The sequence below is a fragment of the Pinus tabuliformis genome, chromosome 9 (assembly GCF_031772625.1).
Source record: "Pinus tabuliformis cultivar Carrire ecotype Pingquan chromosome 9, CPIR1, whole genome shotgun sequence".
NCBI classification, from domain to species: Eukaryota; Viridiplantae; Streptophyta; class Pinopsida; order Pinales; family Pinaceae; genus Pinus; species Pinus tabuliformis.
This window is the reverse complement of record NC_142307.1, coordinates 848209532-848215532: the sequence shown is the minus strand read 5'-3', so window position 1 is coordinate 848215532 and position 6001 is coordinate 848209532. Positions and strand designations below refer to the sequence as shown.

General features: G+C 34.6%; 1 pseudogene across 1 annotated transcript; it reads right to left on the bottom strand.

Annotated features, from left to right (window-relative positions):
• Positions 1 to 852: 852 nt before the first annotated feature.
• LOC149151443 (phenylcoumaran benzylic ether reductase PT1-like) lies at positions 853 to 3203 on the bottom strand (annotated as a pseudogene). The gene is made up of 5 exons (XR_016263170.1): positions 3039 to 3203; positions 2024 to 2165; positions 1654 to 1914; positions 1326 to 1529; positions 853 to 1180 (listed from the first exon to the last, which is right to left on the bottom strand). The product of XR_016263170.1 is annotated as a phenylcoumaran benzylic ether reductase PT1-like (transcript).
• Positions 3204 to 6001: the final 2798 nt, after the last annotated feature.

Here is a 6001-nt window from a genome sequence, read left to right as displayed (position 1 = left end):
TAATTACTATATTTATTTCAAAAGCAATTTTGAGAATATAAAAAAATCAATCAGAGTATTTTTAAAATTTATTAATTATTTATTATATTCATATTTATTGTATTGATAGTAAATATTGTTTTATTGGAGATGTGGTGAGTAAGTAAAGTAATATATTCTGACAATATTTTTTAAGTAAATTTGTCAATTAGCAATTGTTTCTAAAGGTGTAAAGATACACCGAAGGATTTGAATATGCCTATGATGTTACTGCAAAAATGTTGTAGCAAATTTAAAGGGTGGAGCATGGAGGGGAGGAAATGTGTTCAAGGTTGCAACAGTCTCACACTTGTGCCGATGCATGTTTGGCAAATGTTGCTTCTTCATTAATTACAAAGCATATGTCAAAACCACAGACAGAAGATGGATCTCAAAAAAAAAGATGAAAAAGGTAAACAATACCTAGCCTAACCAATTTCAAAAAGACACCTTCAATATAATTATATATATCATATTCTTAAGTCGGGTGGCTTCCTTTTATTCTAATACTCAACATTATTTTATTGGTGATGCTGGTTAAAATTTTTCATAACCCTCAATATTTTTGGTTAAAATGACTAAAACGAGTGTTAGAGTTGGCTAAACCATTAAATTTGATGGGTGGTTGAGAGGTGAAATTCCTACCTTGCTAGTGTGTAAACAAAACAATATAATCTGAAAAAAAAAAAAAAAAAAAAAAAAATTAAACAAATTTATCATATATTCTTGCTTCATGCAATTCTTTTATTATAATAATCAAATAAACCATGAAATTGAAATTATTGTTTACAGCAAATTTATCAATTATATATCATATTCTTTAACTCATGCGACCTTGGTTTTCTCAAATAATCAAAATAGACCATAAAGTTCAAATTATTGAACAATTCGACTTAAATTTGGCACAAACCATATCTAAACTGACTAAGAGACTAGTTGCTACACATCCATTAACGGCTACATTTCATAGGCTCGGAAGCATAAGGGCGGAGGTACTCTTCAACAACATTAGTGCACTTGAGATCTGGGTAGAGTTGAGTGGCTTCCACACCATGAGGTCCCATTTGAAAATTTCGTAGACCCCCTTTAAAATAAACCATGTGACAGCAAGACAAGTCAAATGTACCATCACCCACAGTAGACGACACCTCCCACTGTGTGTCTGTGTCAGTCACAGGTCAATCACTTAGGCTTATACAGAGCACACATATAGCAACCAAATGAATAATAGATGAAAACAAGTCATTAATGGGAATTCATCTTTTAGTCTAAGGGAAGAAGGAAAAAAGTTGCAGAACCTAACCAACCTGCCATATTTTTCAGCAACTCTTCCTCTGATACATAGGTCTTCTCCATAGTTCTGCCAATCACTTTCTCCCATATACCCACAAGCTCATTCACAGACATGGTGTTGGCAGGAGGCATGAAATGCAGAGACTTATTGAGAGTTCTGGGGTCATCCACTATCTTGATGGTAAATTTTGCAACATCCTCCTCCTTCAGAAAAGAAACTGCATTGCAATCAAATTTGACATTGTGGAATGAATTAAAAACTACTTCCTCGTAGACTATTATACAGTCTAGATCAAAATATAATGTCAACTAAATTTTGAGCAAAGAGTTTGATTCAAAAACATTTGGAATTTCCATCTCCATAAATAGCAATTTTATCCCTTGGAGGGATGCCATTCAGGATCAGCTACCCTAAACTTGGCACAAAATATGCTGCAAACAAGTTGGCAATGATATATGTGTAAGGGATGCCTTCTGCCTCAACTGCCCTATGAATTTTTAGAGAGTCATCAACAACGACTTTTATAGGCCCCGCTGGATCATAGATTCTCTTGTAATCAACCCCGTACTCCAATGGTATAAATCTATGTATATATCATCACCCTGGGTAGTTATTTATGAGTATACAACATTTTAAAATAGTCTACTGCTCATATTCATATAGTTGTGTATATATCACACAATATACCTCATACAGTTCTATATACCAGACAATATACCTTGATGGTTCCAACCTCCTTAATGGCTTTGACAATGTTCATTTGACTCATTAGCTGTAAGCAGCCTGCTGCTGAGATGACCACATCAGCTTTTCGTATTGCCTCCACCAGACTTGTATAGTCCTCCACAGATCCCTACATAGACAGAGACAAATATCAGATCCCTTCAGAGACACAGACAGATATCAAAGATAGAACCAGACAGATATACCAATATATTTATTACAAATTCAAAATATATATATTTTCTTTAAACTACTTTAAACTTAGGTAGCGGCTATCTTGTTTATTGGATGGAAAAATAATCTACCATAGTGGGATATTTGTCTATTGGATGGAAGAATAATCTACAATAGTGGTTTACTATCATCACGATTATGTGAAGCTGGATTGAGCTTGAATGTGTCTTTAAATAGTTTAATTCCTTCCATAAAGTGACTTCTATTCTCAACCCCTCTTATGATATTTAAGTGAAAACTAAACCCCACTTAAACAAACTAAACAGACTAATCTCGAACTTATAAATAATCAAAATGGGGTAGCACGTTAAGTGGGCTTGATTGTGTGGAAAACTCCATAGTTAAACGTGCTTGAGCCAAAGGCGATCTGAGATGGGTGACCTCCCAGGAAGTCCTGGTTACGGGGTGCAAGCTCCGGAGGTGGAGGTGATGATTGATTGACATTGCGTGATTCATTTCACTAGTTTCAATCCCACTTCTTCACCCCTCTGAGCATCACCCAATGCAATGAGTGCTAAGTGGACTATTTCATGGAAATGGTCATAGATGAATGAAGTGGACTATTTCATGGAAATTGTCATAAGTGAATGACTTACTTAATGCAGTTGAATCCCAAAAATGATATCTAATATAATGCATTGCGAAAAATACTTAAATCAAAATATTACTTATGAAAATTGATCTAAATAGGAAAATAATGCTCCTCACAAACTTGAATGACAACAGAGAGATTCTACATATTTACATTGATTATATTGGCACCAGAGACCTGAAAGGACTCAAGAAGCTTGACTTTCTCAGGGTTAGAAGACGCAGCAAACTTTCTGACAAGAAGGAAGGTGGGATGGTCGGCAGCAAGGCTGGCTTCAGTAAAGTGATGACCGATGAAGCATGTTGCCCCAATTATCAGTGTCCTACTCTTGCTGCTTACCATGTTGCACTACCCTTTCAATGGGACAGTAAGGAGATAGTGATAGACAGTAGGTGGTGATGGAGATTGAAAATCTGTCGCAGATAGGGAAAATATATAACAGATTGGAAATTTGGTATACCAAAACGATAAATTCAACCTAATAATGGAGCCCTAGTGGGCATAGATAAGGCCAATGCACTGTAAAAGACTGGACAAAGATTTTCCAATAATGGAGAAATGTGGCCAAACAGACATGGCTAGGGACAATCGATTCGAATGATAATCTCATGATGGAGTCACATGATAATGATAATTTCAGAACATATTTTTATTTTTTAAATAGGTGTTTGGAGTATACTTTTTACTCAGAAGTTAAAGTGTATTTCACAGAGTATTTAATTTAATTAAATATTAGCCCATGGGGTAGGTGAGTTGGTAATCACAATGCAGTGAAGTTCGTTAGAAAGGTGGGCTCCGTACTGAAGGTCACGAGTTCAAAAATCCCTCCGACTTACCCTGCAGCTGTATAGAGGGGCGGGCATAGCTCCCAGTGGTTATAGAGGTAGCGGTCAGAAATCAACCCCGTGTAATGCGAGTCGCGAGGCTACCCCTGTTGCCAATTCCAATGTAAATAAAAATAAAAAATTTAAAATAATAATAATAATAATAATAATTAAATATTATATTTTAATTGGTTAATGAATATTTTGTTAAAGTGTTTGTGCGATTGTGCAAATCACAGGTTCACAGGTTCAATCTTCACTTAAGTTTAATCTTGGCTTTACTCATTTTCTATTTTTTCTTAAGTAAATATCATTGATTAAATTATTTTTTAAATAAAAAAAATATTTTAAATTTTTATATATTTTATTTTTATTAACTAAAGATATATTCAATATACAATGTTAATATTAATAAATAATTTTTTTTAGTTTGGAGGATTTGTTTAATTGGTTGAGTCCCTGTTATTAAAGTACTTTTTCTATTAAAAGTTAGCAGGTATGATTTTATTTGGACTCTTAGGTTAGATTTAGGCTATGTGGTTAAGCGTGCAAAGAGTACTTTTTCTATTAAGAGTTAGTAAGTATGATTCTATTTAAACTCTTAGGTTAGATTTAGGCTATGTAGTTGAGCTTGCAGAGAGCTAGCCCTTATGCTGGATTTATCTTTGGATAGATCTTCCTAGTACAAATATTTAGTAGATATGGTAGTCATTGATCTTCTAGATTTGTAATATATATATATATATATATATATATATATATATATATATATATGATTTTTTGTTAAATGGTATCACAAATTTTCTAAATTTTGTTTTTAAAATAATAATAATGACAATAATAATAATTAATTTAAAATTATTAAATTTTGTGTTTAAAAAAATAAACAATTTTAAATTTTATATATTTCATTGTTAAATGATTATTACAATTTAAACTAGTTGTTTTTAGTGAGACTTTTTGGAAGCTTGTCTGGTCTAATTTCTTTAAAATCTGGCAGGGATTTATTGAAATCACAAGCTTGATAGGTAATTCCTGCACAATTGAAGTGTCCTACTAGTTTTTGAAGGTGTTGAATCCATATATATATAGTGAAAACCCAGGTTTAAATAACACAAATCAAGATTTCACCTCAATTTTTTCCAAAAACACCACTATAAACAATTCCTTAATAAAATGTAAATATTAATAAATAATTTTATTTTTTATTAAAATTAATAATTTTTTTCTTTTTAAGCTATAACAATTTTCAAATATTATTATTAAGTTTTGTTTTTCAAATTATTAATAAAAATAAATTATTTGATATGCTATTTTGGTTTTAGTATAATTAATTTAAAATAATTTTATTTTTATAAAGAAAATTATTTATTGATTCACTATTATTATATAATGATAGGGGTAAAAAATTGAAAGATAAAATTAGTTGAACGTATTAGTAATGACATGCATGATATCCCGGATGCGGGTGAACAATCTGGAATATAGTACGATGATGGCTTGGTGGGTGGGCGCGTGGCCGCTTACCGCAGCCAGATGGAGTTGCAAGACGCAACAGTTAATGGTTCACACAATTTCCTTTATCACTAAATTAATGCAGCTCTCTCAGGCGCATCAATTTGATAGCCGAACCGCAATGGCGCTCGGCACGGTTCTCATTTTTACCCTTCCCATCTGCTCATGCTGGCAAAGAAAGGCTGTCGCTTCTTGTGCTAGAGACAGTTCAGGGCACTGTCTAGCTTTGGTTCGAGGAGCTAACACTCTTCCAGGCTTTCATGCTCCAATTTATCCGTTTCGCATTCTCCTCTGTCACCACTGCGCATTCCCCTCTTTGACTGTTTTTTCTACTTCCCTAGCTCAATTCAACATGCCCAGAGAGCACAACAGAATGGGCTGCAGAAGAGGCAACTCTCGTGGCCAGGTCCCTCGCCAGGCGTCCTCAACAACCTCAGACCCTTCATCTGAGGCTTCGAATTTCAGTTTTTACTGCTATCTTGTGACCAGAAGCGGGCGTGGCAGAGGAAGGATGCAGTTTATGTCAGAGGTGAGATCTCAGCACTCCAGAACGCACACGGCTCGCTTCCGCCTCCCTTTAGTCTGGGAAATTCCTCCTTCATTGTTTCGGTCACTGTAGAGCTGAGTGAGCATGCTGGGGGTTCGGAGACAGTCAGCTCAGGAGTTCCTCAGCACCAGCGAATGGAACACCAGAATGTTCCCTCGACGAATGTAACTTCGCAAAAATGGGACATTGGGGGCTTTTCTATTCAGGATTCGCCCACTCTTGCTGGCCCGAGCGCTCCTGCAGAATAAGAACTT